The sequence below is a fragment of the Onychomys torridus genome, chromosome 5, assembly GCF_903995425.1.
Source record: "Onychomys torridus chromosome 5, mOncTor1.1, whole genome shotgun sequence".
Taxonomy (NCBI): Eukaryota; Metazoa; Chordata; class Mammalia; order Rodentia; family Cricetidae; genus Onychomys; species Onychomys torridus.
This window is the reverse complement of record NC_050447.1, coordinates 21,383,529-21,399,625: the sequence shown is the minus strand read 5'-3', so window position 1 is coordinate 21,399,625 and position 16,097 is coordinate 21,383,529. Positions and strand designations below refer to the sequence as shown.

Sequence of the window (16,097 nt, the reverse complement as noted above, 5' to 3'; positions counted from 1 at the left end):
GAACACTGGGTAGCTGGGGGACTGGACCCAGTTGGAGCTGTACTTTACAGGCATGTGAAGTTAATAAAGATGCTTAAAACTCAAGTAATAATGACTGAATCACACGAACTCAGGCCCTTAAGTTAAATGTTTTATTTGGGCTTTGCTGTGTAGCTCAAGCTGGCCATGATCTCATGATCCTCCTATGTTATACCCTAAATTAACCTGTAATCCTCACCTGCCCAAGGAGCAGGTAACTTCCTGGGATTCTCAGAATTGTAGTTCTTGAAAAATAACAGCTATGCCTCAAGGGAAAGTATGGTGGCCTATAGGTTTTGTCTATTATAAGCTCCGACAACATGAGCCTTGGGGCCACTTAGCTGGACATTCCATCTTGGTCAGTATTTAAACTTCAATAAAAACTTGTCTTAAATTTGGCCCCAAAATGGTGGAACTGGTTTTCCTCCCTCAAATCTCAGGATTAACAGCTACCTCAGCTCATTGCTGAGATTACATGATCGTGCTACCATGTCCAGCTTCACATTTAATTTTCTTCATTTGTACTTAGCTGTCTGTGACCTGTGGTCTGCTAAGTCATCCAGGAGAGGGAAAGAGACAATGGACCCAAGCTCTCTTCTTCCTTCTGCTCTGTCTGAGGGGCACAGTGGAATGTGCTTAAGGGACTCAAGAGAGCCTGAGACTCTTGCCAACTACAGGAAAAGTACTGGGCAATTCACAGGTTTTTCAAGCTCATTCCTCATCTAGGGTAACAAGAGCAGGAACACTGTGCTCTCAAGGATCTTGGAAAGTCACAGGCCACACCACTGCCCCCCCCCCCCCAGCAGCACTTTACCGCTTACGTAGGACTGTTATACACACACACACCAGCAGCACTTTACCGCTTACGTAGGACTGTTATACACACACACTGCCTGTGTAGACCTTCACAAGCACCTGTAAGGAAGCTATGAGGACAGCATGACTGGCTGCTCCTTCTTCGCTTTCAATTTTCTAGGGTTCTATCCATCCCCTCTGCCCTCCCTTCTAGAGCAGAATATACTTCTATCTCCCAAACCTGTGGCTACAATGTTAGTTAGCCAGTTAGGAATTAGCAGGCTTGAAGGCCACTGGGTGGCCTTTCCCCACCAGAAGCTTATAAAAGCAGGAACTGCAGCTGAGGTTCTGGAGCACTGGCCAGGAGAATGGGATCTGAGCTAAGTCTCTGGCCCTAGGTGAAGGAGATGCGACCTTCTCAACTGTCCAACACTCATTAATAGACACTTGCCTATCTGCTAGATAACTCAGCATCTGTGAGGCAGGCAGGTGGTTCCAGGCCAGACAGGACTACACATCAAGACTCTGAGAGAGAGAGAGAGATACGGCCCGGGTAGAGGGGGAGCTAACCTGGCAAGGTTTGTGAGATTCCTGTGTAGGAAGGTTTTCTGGTAAAGAACAAAGAGCACTGTCTCCTCCCTTTAGAGTTATTCAAATGGGCCTGCAAAGGCAGGACAAGGCCCTGCAGGGCGGCATCAGGAGTAGTATGAAGCCTAACTCAAGTGTGGGTTGGTACAGCAGTCCCTATGGACACTGGCCATCACACTCTGAGGGCTTCACTCTATAATGAACCCTACCCGATTCCTTTCTAAAAGGTATTATTTTATGTGTAAAGGTGTTTTATGTGTATCTATCTGCACCATGTGCATGCCTGGGGCCTGTGGAGGCCAGAAGAGGGCATCAGATCCCCTGGAAGAACAGCCAAGTGCTCCTAACTACTGAGCCATCTTTCCAGTCCCCCTATCTGTCTTGTATACTATGCTCTTGGTGCCTCATTTGAGTTCTTTCAATAGAGAGAAATTCAGATAACAGGAACTTCCTGTGGCTCATAGAATGGGGTGGCAGTGTGTGGATTCAGAGAGGTTTGCTTGGTTGCAGTGGGCCTCTGTCGTCACCACGAACATGTCTGGGCCTCCATTCGTCCCAGCAGAGGACTTGGGATGCATGTACACAGTTGAGCCCACAGAGGGTGCCTCGGCCAAGCAGCTGAGTTTAGAGGAGGACTGGTCCATGTGTTGCTGTGGCACTTGGCAACGAAGGACTTATGGGTATTAGTCAGGGCTACAGAGGTTAAGCACTCAGTACAATCACTTCCCTGCTTCTTTCTCAAGGTTGTATTCTTAGAGGCTTCACCACAGGCTGGGGAGACAGATTTTAGGGGATCCACCCTTATAAGCTTATTCCATTTGAAAAGTCCTGGACTAACAATACATGTCACTAGAGGGCAGACAGAAGGGCAGGGCAGGGTAGAATGGAGGCTAGTGGGTTCACCCAGGCTGTGGAGACTGGCCAGAACCTTGCCTTTTCTTATTTTAGCCTACATAGCTCTGCTTTGAGCCCTTTCAACACTAGCCTACCAAAGCCAGTGGAGAGATCCTCAGTCCCGCTGGCTAGTGCAGGAAATAAGCAGGAGGTGCTGAAAGCCCTAGGCACCCTGAGGTCAACACCTGCGGGGTTGTGGAAAACAGAGGTTCTGCACAAAGGCTACCTGGAGACTCCTCCAGAGTCCTGCTGTCCTACTAGGAGGCTACTTACATGTTAGAGCCTGTCCACTGCCAAAGGCTTATGGGAAAGTTGTGAGCTGTGCCCTCCCCACTGCCTACTCCAGGAAGGAAGTGACTCCTGGCGGGAAACTGGAAGGCCATGCCTACTATGCTGATGCAGACGCTGCTCTTTGAGGACAGTGTTCCAAACACCTGGGCCCCTGGTTTCTAAGCCATCTCTCCTGACAGGGAGTGTCCACTAAGGCAGCCTGTTTCCCAGGGTTGATCTGGGAAAGTGAGTGAGTCTGGACTTCTGGTGCCCCAGGCAGCCAGAAGGACTTGAGGGGTCGGTAGGTGGAGGAAGCGGGAGGCAGCCTCCACCTGCAGCTAAAAAGGGCTGCAGGACCTGTAAGTCAGGACAGTGTTTCTGCTTGTTTGCTCTGCCTGGCCTGGCTGCCTGGGGCATCTCTGAGTTCTCTGGGTCTGTCTTCTGACCTGTGGGATGATGCAGCCAGTGGACCTAGCTAGAGCTTCCTAACTTCCTCAACCCCCATACCTTTAGGAGCCTGTCAGTCTGTGTGACCACAGATTCAGAGCAGGGCAGGGCTCAAAGGATCACGGCACAGGCCAGGCAAAGCTGCTGGAGGGTCAGAATCATGCTCCAATCTGAGTGTCCAGATGACACAGAGGATGTAAAAGGTACACAGTGGCTGTGTGTGGATAAACTGTGGGCCCCTATAGGGCCACCCTGTCCCCAGATGGGAGACATGGAATTTGATGGTTTCTATCCTGGAAGGCTTGGAGACTGTGCTGGGGTGGTCCTGGGTTTCTCAGCACACAGTTCAGAGTTCAGACCTCTCCCTCCTCCTCATGAAAGCTGAGAGGGAGGAGCCCATGCTAGTCCCAGTCTGCCCCGGTCCCTTTTCCTCTTCCTAGCTGTGACATACCACTCGTGACGCTCACCTGGCAGAGAAGCCAGACTGAAGCCATAGACAGTTGCTCCTATTCGTTCCGTGTCCTTACCAGCTGTCTGTGGCCTTAGTCTGGCTTCTCTGCAGCTCATGTTCCACACAGTCGGAGATCTTTAGTCTCCTAACACCAAGACTCTCTTCTTCTCTCCTCCTCCTCCTCCTTCTCCTCCTCCTCCTCCTCCTCCTCCTCCTCCTCCTCCTCCTCTTTTTTCTTTGGAGACAGGGCTTCTCTGTGCAGCTTTTGGTGCCTATCCTGGATCTCGCTCTGTAGACCAGGCTGGCCTCGAACTCACAGAGATCCACCTGCCTCTGCCTCCTGAGTGCTGGGATCAAAGGCGTGCGCCACCACTGCTTGGCTGACTCCCTTCTTCTTTAGAAAATCCCCACATTTTTAGCTGGGCACAGTGGCACACAACTAAAAGGCTGCATATCTTAATGAGTCAGGTAGTTAGGGCGATCACTTGACAAATTCCATAACAGAAGTAGGCTCATGTGTAACAAGGAAATACTATTTTAAAGAGAAGATCCAGGGCTAATGAGATGGCTCATTGGTTTAAGCCCAATCCTGATGACCTGAGTTTGACCCCTGGGACCCATCCTGTGGCAGGGGGCTCCTACACATTGTTTTCTGATCTCTACATACACACTAAGCCCCCATCCTTGCACACAAAATAAATAATTTTTTAAAAATAAAGATTATATCCATGAGGCTGAGGATACAGCTCAGTGTCAGAATGCTTGACCAGTACTCCGAGACCCTGGGTTAATTCTCACTGCACATGAATGAATGCATGCACGAAGGGATGACTTTATTCTTACCCCCACCTTGCTCCTTCCTACTGCTCAGAACTTAGATATGACGGCTGTAGCTCCAGCAGCTGGGTTGGATCACCCTAGGGATGATGGGACAATAACCTGAAAATAGCTCAGGTCTTGGACAACTGCACGCAAGTGTGCTATCCAGAGTTGTGCTGCCACGATTCCAACGGTTTAGTTCTTCATTTTAAAACAAAAATTCTGTCCTATGTAAACAACTGTTTTCAGAACATCCACAATCAAACCTGATGTGAATGCTTACTATAACCTTCCTGTTTATGTTCTCTGAATAGTTTCAATTGTTCCTAAGCTAAGCCCGCTACCTGCCTGTCTTCAGACTTTCCACTTGGCACACTGATGGGACCCAGCCACACACAGCCCTTCCCTCCCAGCTTTGTATAGGCTACGTTTGTGCTGGCCATGCCTACCTTGAATGTCCCTCATCCATATTGTGTTGTGGCTGATGCTGAACATGCCTGTTCCTTGGGCCAGGGTGATCTCTTGACTTCTCATGGGACCCTGGAGCTCACACAGTGCCCTAAATACAGCTGCTGTGCAGCCAATCTTAAGTGAAGGCTTTCATATGTGAACATCAGACTTGGCCCTAGCATGTGTTATGCTAGAGCTGACAGCCCAGGACTCATCTCAGACACAGTCAGGACACCTGAGGCCAGAGCTGAGGCCACATTAGTGCCTGGTCCAGACCCTGACACGGTCTTGGGGGGGAAAGAGGAGCTTCACTAACATCCCTGCAAACCTATGGAGGGTACCAAGCAAGTAACAGGGAGAGCCATCTTGTCCCTTTGCCTGACTGCCCTCAGGCCTGGGGAATGGGGCTTACCCTGACCTTGACCTTTCTGTCTAGGATTCCTCCCAAGCCAGAGGTGCAGCTCACATTCAGCAACCACTTTTTCCAATATGGCTCCACAGCACTCTGCCCGCTGCTGTTCGTTCACAGGGTGCTTAGACAATATGAGGCCTGACAGAACACAGGCCTGTCCTTGGGGGTAGAAACATGAGGTGCTCTAGTTCAAATGTATTTGTTCCCCTCAATTCCTCTGTTGAAATCTCAACCCCAGGGTGTAGGAGTCACCATGCAGATGACAAGGTTGTGAGGGCACAGAGTTCATGAATGTCCTTCTAAGAGACCTAAGAGAGACCCTTACCCCTTCCACCATGTGTAACAAACACAGCAAGAAGACAGTGTCTGTGAACCAGGGAGTGGCCTCATAGACTGAGAAACCTTCTGGTGGCATGGCCTTGGACTTCCCAGTCTCTGGAATTGTGAGAAATACAATTCTGCTGCATAAGGTTACCTAGTCTGCGGCAAAGATACCCAGCTGCCCAAGAAGATGAAGATACCAGATCTGACCTTTTGGAGGTTATAAGTGGACACCACTGGAGATACCATCTCTAGAAAGCCTGCCATGGGATCCTGCCTTGGCTGGGATGCAGGAGGCACAGCAAGACCCACCTTCCTCTCCTCTGGCCAGGCCTTTCCTGTTGGGTGCTGTGCACTCCTCCCCACCTCTGACGACCTTCCACTCTCATCTGCTGGCAGCAGAGCCCCAGGTTCCCAGGAGGAGGACAGCGGCTTTCCTTTTACCAGTCTGAGGGTGGATGGGGATGACACTGTCTCCTGGTGTGGGGGGACAGAGATGCTCTATACAATTCTACTGGCCTGTGTACAGCTTGGGGTGGACACAGAACCCATATTTGTCAAACCAAGCTTACAACCAACCACAGCACCTCAACCAGCCCCAGGACATTTGTAGAAACTATCAGTAGAGAATGCCAAAGCCTGCAGGGGTGTGGAGTGACCACTGAAGCAAGCAGATCCAAGACGGGTAGAGTCAGTGCCTGGAGTCCATCATATCTGCACCCTAGGCACCACTGGGCTTCCCGAAGACTCACCTGAGCCCCTTTCTCGTTCAATTTATCAGAGGATACGCTGCTTGGCTCATCACTTTATGTCTGTGCCTGTGTCTCAGCAGCGCTGACTGTTTCCCTCCTAACCGACCAGGCTCAAGTGAAGGTCCTTTTCTATAGCTGAAGCCCATGGGCTCTTCGAGCACCGGAGTCCCCTCCCCTCTTCCTGTGGACAGCACCCGGATTTGGTGCCTGTGTTCTGTAAAGTTCTGTGCAGCTCCTCACTCTTCCAGAGGGCTGGCATGGCACTCGGTTGGTGGTCCAGGAAGGAGACATATATGCCTGCCTGGCTATGAGGGCATGAGACCTTTCTGTTCCTACTGTCCTGCTGCAGGCTGGAGAGCAGAAGCAGGAAGTGTTTTCCCTGCTGGAGAGAGAATATAATGATCCTTGCTCCGTGTACAGGCCTGGATGGGTGGGCCCATTTTGGTCTCAACCTGGGCTCCCAGTTTAGGAGAGGTCCAATGTCCTTGCTATGAACAGAGGATGGCGATAACCTTGTTTTCTCCACAGGGTTATCATGTAAAACATCAGGACACACAGCATAGGACAGCAGCTGTGCTAGCATCCACCCAGTGGATGGGCATGCTCTTCCCCACCTCTCCAGCTATTGTGGACACATAGCAGCGAATCTGACAATTCTAGTGACCAGCCTAGGAGGTCAGGACTCCTCTCTGAGGCATAGATGGCACTGTAGGTCTGAATGTCAATAGTCAAGCACTGTTCTTAGGATCATGAGGCTGGGAGAAGTTATGACTTCTAGATGTCAACCAACAAGATACTTTTTTTTTTTTTTTTTTTTAAAATCACATCAATGGACAAGAAATGGCATGATCATTCTCAGTGTTTTAAATGGCATAGCCTTTCTGGTTAAGTGGATCTTACTCCTAATGCAGACAGGCAAAAGGACCGATGCCACTCTAGGTAGATGAGAATCACGTTGGAGAACCCCAGGGCTCTAGAAGACCCCTTGTGTAGACCTGTGCTTAGCATCTAGGATGACAGGTGGTGAAAGGGAGATAGAGGGCAGCTTGGCCTAGTTCCCCAGAGGCAGGCTGCCTTAGGCCCTTGCTGGGGAGCAGAGAATGTCCAGGGTGGTTTAGGGCAGTGATGCCCTTGAACTGGAGGCAGGCAATAAGTCCCCTATTATGAAGGATAGGCCACAAGACCATGTGCTGCAGGGCAGATCCAGAGCAAGTATTGTAAACGGTACTGGGATCCGGTGCCAGCTCAGCCAGTGGGACAGCCCATTGGTACCCACCAGGGAGGCTGTTGCTCCAGAAAGCTGTCTCCAGCCCATCGTCAGAGCTAGAATCTGCTAGGGAAAGAGAGCTGTCAGCTCCCAGGCCTAGTGAGGGCCTTGTCCACAGCTCATGTCTCTCCCACTTGCTGGGCCCCAGACAGCTCCCATGCCAATTGCCCTAATGTCTCCGAGATGTAGCTGACGCCTGTCTGTACTGTGCTATGTCCCAGGGTGTGCGTGAGTAGTGATCAGGAGAAGACAATGCTGGCCACGTGTCTTCCACCCCAACACCACATGCTGCAGGAGCTTGAAGGGTGCCATCGTTGGAAGGCAGAAGGGCAAACTTGGTCTTCTAAACCCTTCCCTGTTCTCAAGTGCAATTTAGATTTTTCTATTAGAATTGGCAGCAGAGACTCCTAGAGCCAGAGGATCACAAAAGACCCAGGTCTTCTCAAGAGAGGAGATACAAAAGGGTAATAGTGGAGAGGACTAGGGATCTGTTGGTGACCCAGGTTCGAGTCCTGGCTCTGTACCTGTTTGCCAGTGGCCTTGGACAGACAGACCGCTTACCCTCTCAGAGCCTCTGCTCTCCCTCTGGTATCTGGTGCACAGGCTATTTGTGTGGATGAGATGGGCTGAAGATGTGACACAGCTCTGCAGCATGAAAGAACCCTGCAAATGCTAGTTATTACGAGCAAAGATGAAGCGCCTCAGACACAAACAGCAAGCTGACATAAATAAGCCTGCTTTGTACAAGACTTTCCAGGCAAGCATGATAATCTTGATAACAATAATCATAGTAATTATAATAATAACCCCTTCCATCTGAGTAGCTGCTTTGGATCGCTCAGAGTTTTCCTCCATCTCTAATCTTTGAGGCCAAGTAAAATGAAAGTGTGAGTATGGGCGTGTATCCCCCCCCTCACCCCCAGCTCTCCAGCTCTCCAGCTGCAGCGCAGGCCTTCCTTGGCCCCACCTTGCCCTCTGTGCTGCAGTTGTCTCCATGGCCACCAGAGGGCAGGAGAGCACAGACCAACAAGAGAAACCCAGTGCCACAGATCAGGTGGGGCAGAGCCCACTGGGCCCAGTGTGTCGGGGCTGTTTTGGGGTGCTGACTAGCAGCTCTGGGGCAGAGACCCAAGATGCTGAGGACCACGGGGGCACTGCAGTCCCAGCAGGCAGAGAGCGGCAGGGGTGGCAGTCTGAAAACTGCCAGGCCCACCTGGCTGAAGCCTGTACATGTGAGGAAGCGGTCTTGTTCCCTTCACCCACAGAGAGCCTTCTGTATTACACTGGGGCCTTAGAACTCAGAACTTCAAGGGGAATCAGTTGCCCTGCTCCCTCATATCTCCACCAGGGGCTATTTTCCTGGTCCCCGCTCTAATTGTGGCCCTCTGTAGAAGTGGCACCCACCTACCACCCATTTTAGACATGGTGGCAGGTCTTAGGTAGTAGCAGCAATTGGGGTACATCACACAGTTGGTGACTGGGACGGGATGTGCTTGGGCTCTTCCCTCCTTTGAACTTAAGACAGGACCTCTGCCTGCAGCATGCTGTCAGCTCACGGGGACTCTTCTGCAGTGTGGAGCCCCGTGTGTTCACCATTTGCTTTGGGGGAGAGAACCTTTATGATTCCCTCTAAAGATCCTGCAGCAAATCTGAGAACCAGGCACAGTTTATACCCTTGCCTCCTCTTCCCGGTTAAGACAATGCCCCTGCCTTTTAAGCCTGCCCCTTCCCTACACCTGCCCTCCACACACCTCTGCACCTCTTCTACAGCTCAATGGCACCTGGGGACAAGGACAGCCTGTGTTGAAGCAGCCTGTGGCTGTTCCCCTGGCACACAGATGGGTTAGGGCTCACGCAGAGTGCTGGTCCCCCTCATGAAGCAGTGTGGGGTTCTGTGGTGGAGCAGTAATGGCAACGGAAACGCTTCCTGCAGAGCCTCTCACAACAAATGCGGAACTTCAAGGTGTGGAGCCTGCGGCTCTGGTCCCACTAGCACCTCTGTGAAACAGGCATGAGAGACTTGGAGGGATGGGGAGGTGTGTGAGGGCAGGCTAGGGTCACGAGATGCAGGATGAAGGCCCTGTTCACTTTGTTCAGCAACATTAAGGGCAGTGGTGTGTTTGCCCATGGTCTCACCCGGCAAGCCCTTCTCTCCTGGATGGGTGCAGACCCACTCTGAACAGCTGAGGCATCAAGCAGGCTACTTACATCCACAAATTAGCTTTGGTGAACGTGACAGAAAATTTCAAATTCAGGCTGTTCTCTGCACCCTTTCTTCTGCGTTCAGAAGGGAGAAAAGAACTCAGATTGGATAGGCTGAATTTCTAAGAACTGAACAGGAGCAGATTCAGATTATTCACAGAGTTTGGTCAAAGGGAAAAAGTGACAATGGCCAGCCTCAGATCCTCAGAATAGAGTGACACCAACGAATGGTTTAATTAGGCTGCCTCGCCAGCAGATATTAGCACCCCAATTAGGGAAGGGAAGGGAAGGGATGGATGCTGGGACTCTACACACACGCTGGGGCGGGCAGAGGCAGGATGTGAGGCTGATGGTTTGGCAAAGTGGTGCCTCTCTCCAGATTATTCACCAATACCCTTCCAGACTCAGCTCCCACTCCATTCATCAGAGAGGCCAGAAGCTTCTGTGCTGGCCCAGTGGGATGGCCCAGTGGGTAAAGCTCTTGCTGTCAAGCCTGAGGACTTGAGTTTGATCCCCAGGACCCACTGAGTACAAGGAGAAATCAACTTCCAAAAGTTGTCCTATGATTTCCACATGTGACACACACACTTTCACTCTCTTTTAATAAATAAGTAATGAGTGAACAAATAAATGTAAAAAGAAAAAGATAAAAGAGGGTTGGAGCTGGAGGACCTAGACTCCTGAGCCAGCTTGGACAATTCAGTAAGAGCCTTGAAGAAAGACTGGGGTGGGGATGCGGCTTGATGGGAGAGAGCTTCCCCTAGCACACATGAGATCCTGGGTTCATTCCTGAACGACAACATGTACACACAAGCTACTTCATATTCTGGTAAATGTTAAACAATTTCTGAAAATGATTAGTAAAATATTCCTTTTGTTTTAAACGAAGAATTTGTGTGAGGGACACAATTTTCTATAGTAAAACAACATGTGACATGTATCAAGTACAAAGTCACATTGGACAGAGCTATCTTCTGTGAGGCAAGATTTTAAAGACATTTGTGAAGATAATAAACTTGGAATTCTTTGTACTAAGATATTTTTGGAAAATTTCATAAAAATGTTATTTATATCATGATGAGTTTATCATATTTATTATTTTTTGAGTTCTGGAGCAAAACCCAGGCCTGGCTCATGCACTCTGCCACTGAGTTATCCCCCAGCCTCCATACCTATGCTACCTAAGCTGATCACAAACCCCGAGGCTCAAGAGAACCTCTCACCTCCATCTCCTAAGCACAGTAACATTATGCCCAGGAATTACTAGTACTTTAAATGAAGAAATATTTAAATCTTCCTTGGTTCTAACTTCTTTTTTATGTGTATGGGTGTTTTGTCTGGATGTATGTCTATGTACCATGTGCATGCCTGGTGCCTGTGGAAACCAGAAGGGGATGTTGGATTCCTAGAACTGGAGTACAGATGATTGTGGGTGCTGGGAATTGAACCCGGATCCTCTGGAAGAGCAGTTGGTGCTCTTCACTGCTGAGCCGTCTCTCCAGCCCCCAGTTCTAACTTCTAATGCAATTACATATAAAGTCTAACACATACAAGCACAAATTAAAAAGTTTGAAAACCAGCAGAGCAGACTATTCTTTCCCAGACATCATTCACTCTTCAACACCTTCATAACGTCTGCTCAAGTCCTGCGTCAGCTGATGACTAATACTAGCTTTCTTATACACATCTTTGTACTTTAGAAATGTCATATTCCTATGGAAAATGAAGAATCTGTATAAAGCAGCCTAATAGAAGGCACCCACAGAAATAACTACGGTGACAGCAGAAGACTATTTTTAATTCTAGCAGGACCCTATGGTCTGGTGCAGGCTCCCGGTCCGAGGCCTTTCGCTCCGTGTCAGGGACACAAGGTCTCAGGTGCCTGACACAGCCTGAGAGAGGCTGAAGGAGAGAGCTGCTCTCTCACTTAGAACCCTGCTACTAAGCCCTGCTGTTGTGGCTCTGCTCCTCTGGCCCCATCCTATCCTTCAGACTGGTGGGTGGCATGTGCCTCAAGGGGCCCTGAGTACATCCAGTCGGCTGCTGAGGTGTGGCGGACAGTCTCACGGGTTGAGAGGAGCAGCTTTAAGCTACAGCCAGCACTGGTGAGTTGCAGGGAGATGGATAAGGATGCCAGATGTTGATGCCAAGTGTTTTCCTCAACGATTTCTACCATATTCTTTGAGACAGGATCTCTCACTGAACTGGAAGCTCACTGGTTGGCTAACTAGTGAGGACAAGGATCTGCCCTCACCCCCACCCCAGTGCTAGGTCAAGATGGACTTCAGAGCCAGCCATTTATGTGCATGCTAGTGAGCTGATCTCAGGATTACTGATGGAGCTATCTCCCCAGCCTGTGGGCTCCATTTCTTTAAAAGGCACCAGATGTTCCTACTTCCTCTACTTTATTATCAGAGAAACTGAAGTACGGTTGGGTTCCAAGACTTGAATGTCCCTTGGCCAGTAGGGGTCAGAAGCCCAACCCTTGGCTCTGGAGCCAACACCGCAGACCACGAACAGCCCTACTTCCAGTCTGTGGTCTGTCTTGCCTTTCCAGGTGGAGGAGGTGGGGCCATGTCCCAGGGGAGAGGGTGGACGGCAGCCTGTGTACCCAATTCTCTCTGGACAGGTCTTCTGAAGGAAAAGCTGGCACCTGGGAGGCTCTCTTGCTATCACCACCTGCTCTCCTCAGCCCTGCCTTAAGAGAACAGAGCTCCCAGAGCCTGGGGGGTGCCTACCCTGGGGACCCAGGGTTAGCATGCTGATTCCAGCAGTGTTTACAGGAGGCGGACGATGCAGTGACAGGTGTGAAAAACAAGGATGACAAGTAGTCCTATCAGCTAAAACACAGGTGAGGACCAAGTCCCAGCAGAGGTCCCAGCCCGTCGCCCTGGTGAGGCGGGAGGCGGAGGTCACAAAGGAGCCCAGGGCGGATGCCCACGCCCTGGGCTCTCGATGCTTCTACAGGCCACAGTGGCAAGAGGAAGGAGGACCATGTCTAAGCCAGCCCAGGGGCACATGGGTAGTAGAGCTGTTCCATCTGGGATGCCCTGGCCTGACAACTTTCTCTGGGGCCTGGGACGAGGTGCATCGCTTCCTTTTCCACTGGCCCTTCTCATAATGATTCTCCCCACACTGACACTGGGAGAAGGGCCTGGGTCTAGACCTGGAGGGTAAGGATGGTGGGCTTGCTGCTTCAAAACAACAGCGTGGTGCTCCAGGAGCACCAGAGTCTGTAGTGGTGCTCCTTCCCACTTTGGGGAGATCGGCCTCCGCTCAGGCTGGCATTCATTCACTGAAATTGTAGGGCCACTCACCAGGCTATCAGATGCCACCTAGGCTCAGGTCCCACTCTCCAGGTATTCTTGGTATCTCTGCTTCTGCTCCCACCCCTCTTGCATTCCCTCTCTCTGCCATCTCCTCTGCTCAATAGGTTACAAGAGTTGCTGGATGTCACTTGGCCAGGAGGTATCGGAAGTCCATCCCTTGCCTCCAGAGCCAATGCCACAGTCCACCAACAGCACTGCTTCCCTGTGGTCTGTCTTGTCTTCCCAGGTCTGGTGGAGGAGGTGGGGCCGTGTCCCAGGGGAGGCGGTGGAGGGGGGCCTGCCTACCCCACTTCCTTCTGGGCAGGGTCTATTCAGGCGGTTCAAGTGCAGGAGGGGTGTCTGCTGTAGGAGTGAGTGGCCCCCTTACCCACACCTATCTGTGTCCTTCTTTCCCTTGCTCCTGTCCCTGCACGGTATATGCAGCCTCTGCTTAGACCACAGAGCCCTGGGTACAGCCCTCTATCACGTTAAAGAGAAACAGACAAAGTAACTGTCAGCTGATGAGGACCCAGCTAAGTTCTGGAGTCTCAAAGTATTTGTGCCATGCTGTCCATGCTCTCCATGCCCCAAAGGGAAAAAGTCATGTTCCACACAGAACACTACATGGCACACAGTAGGCATGCAATACATAACTGTTATATTTCTGCCCTGTTTTGTATTACTCTAACTGTAATTGACTTAGTATCTGCAATTCAATATTTTTCTACTTAAACTCATTTTGAACAACCTAGAACATCAGTTAGAGATTGTTTTGGTGGTGGTGGTATCAGGGATGGAACCCAAAGCCTGGCGCATGCTAGGCAAGCGTTCTACCGCTGATTGCTATTGCTAGCTCCAGCCCTAAAAAGATGTCCGACACATTAACATGAGTGACTAACTTGAAAGAAAACTGTGAGTAATTTCATGTTCATCCATCTCACTAACGTGCCTGCTTTCGTTACATTAGGAGCACTGCCCCGTGCCCAGCATGGTCTAGGCACCAGGAGTGTATCCCTGGCACTCAGGGGGCATGTACAAGAGCAAGAAGTTGGGTGCCTACTGGGCTGCCATCTTTCTTTCGCCTGCACTGACTTCCTTGCCCATTCTCACTCACCACTCTGCATGCTGCTTCCTCTCCTATGGAGGGAGGAGCCGGGGCCAGACCAAAACAGGAGAAGACAGTGACAGATATCTGGGGGGTGGGATGGGGTGGGGGATGAGCCAGGAGCCAGATGGGTGAGCAGCCTGGGCAGAAGGTAGAGGGGAGAGTCATTTTCAAAAACTTGTGGAAAACTCTAGGATTTGACCTGGCAGAACCTGGGAAAGTCACTGAGATTGTGTGTGACTACGTCCTTAGCTGTAAACTCTCCATGCATGAACTCCTCCCAGGGTGCCTGTAGGAACCCAGGGTCTGGAAAGGTGCTCTCCAGTGTGTGTGTGTGTGTGTGTGTGTGTGTGTGTGTGTGTGTGTGTGTGTGTGTGTACATGGGTACACACCAGGGTTAGCAGTGTGAGAAGCAATAATGGTAACAGCAGAACCTGCTGCACTGAATGTCTCCGTGCAATACACTAAGATGGACAAGAGAGGATGTACAGGAGCCCCTGGGAGCAGATGGCTGCTCACAGCCCCTGTCCCCCACCATATCTCTATACACACCAGGAAAGAAGACCAGGTCATCTTTCCCAGAATTCTAGGAGGAGGGAGCAGGCCTTCTATACCTGGTAGCCTTGGGGGCCATCAGGAGGAAGTTCTTCAAGAGTATGCTATATCCAAGAACCACAGGGAGAATGGGATGGGGCACCAGACCGGGATCAACCTAGGCCATTACGTTCAGTGGGTACCCCAAAGTGGCCTTGGCTGGATAAATGCTTGTTGCTCTCAAGGATGAGGCTGATGAGTTCTCCCAGTAGTGGTTTCAATGATTCCCAGCAGGCCCCCAAGAGGGCTGCAGCCTCCTGCGGGTCCTAGCCTTTGCCCAGCCTGTAGGCCACATTGTGCCCATGGGCCCCATGCTGTTCTTTTCACTCAGTTTGCACGGCTAGTGGTAGGCAGTGTCTTTGAAGTCCTGTTTTCTGTTCCAGTTGGAAACTTTGCTCAGAACCAAAATTAGAGAGGCTGTACAATCAGTTTGCAATTTAAAATGCCACCAAGGCCTCTTCTCCCCTCCCCCCTTTTTAAAATGTCATCTTAATTAGATGGCACCTGGCTTCATGTTTTCTGAATTTCAAGATAATTTCCTGAAGGCCTTTTCTTCCTTGTAGTTATTTTTATCCTCAGCGTACAGTGGAGGGAGTGACTGGCAGCCTGTCTGGTAGCTCAGCAGTCGGGGTGGGCTGTCCACTAGCTTCAGAGGTTGGAGAAACCCAGTTGGAGGGCTTGCCAGGCCACTCCGTGTAATTCACCACACATTCTAGACATTTCTTGGACACAGGACCGTGCTAGGGGCAGGAAGGGAAGGGGCTTGGTTAGCTGGGGCCAGGTGTCCTGTCCCCTCATCTTACCCACTTGGACAGTCACTCATGTTCTTTGTTAATCATCCCTTTCAACGAAGAGGGAACAGGTAGCATCGGGGATAGTCTGTTGTGGCATCTCAAGGAACTGTGGACACTTCTCTGCTCCATCTTCCATGGGCACATTAGGGGAGACCTGTTAGAACCTGATTCAGGTTTTCCTAAAATTCATGTGCTGTGATGCCAACCCCAAGTCACACAGAATACAACTGTATTCCAGGGTACAATCTTTAAAGAGGTGCAGCTGGGATGAGATCATGAAGGTCCTTGTCAACATGACTGACATCTTGTAAGAGATTAAGGCACAGACACACAGGGTAGGAAGACCATTCGAAAACACAGGACAAGATGCTCACCTACAGCATGCGGAGAAAGGTCACAGAAGAGACCAGCCCTGCTGCCTCCTAGATCTGATTTCCAGCCTCTACAACCATGAGACAATAACTGTCTGTCATCCAAGTCCCCAGTCTGTGGGACTTTGGCCACCTTTAAACCAACCCAGCTCCCAAGCCCCCTCCCTGGGCGGTGGCACACAGTTCTCTTCATCATCCTGCACTCTATCTACCTCCAGGCCAGGCAGGCTCTGGAGTCC

The 16,097-nt window shown here is 50.6% G+C and overlaps 1 protein-coding gene across 2 annotated transcripts in view; it reads right to left on the bottom strand.

Moving 5' to 3' along the window:
- The window catches only part of Gnao1 (G protein subunit alpha o1), a 159,419-nt gene that overhangs the window by 24,018 nt on the left and 119,304 nt on the right, over positions 1–16,097 (bottom strand). The window lies entirely within an intron of this gene.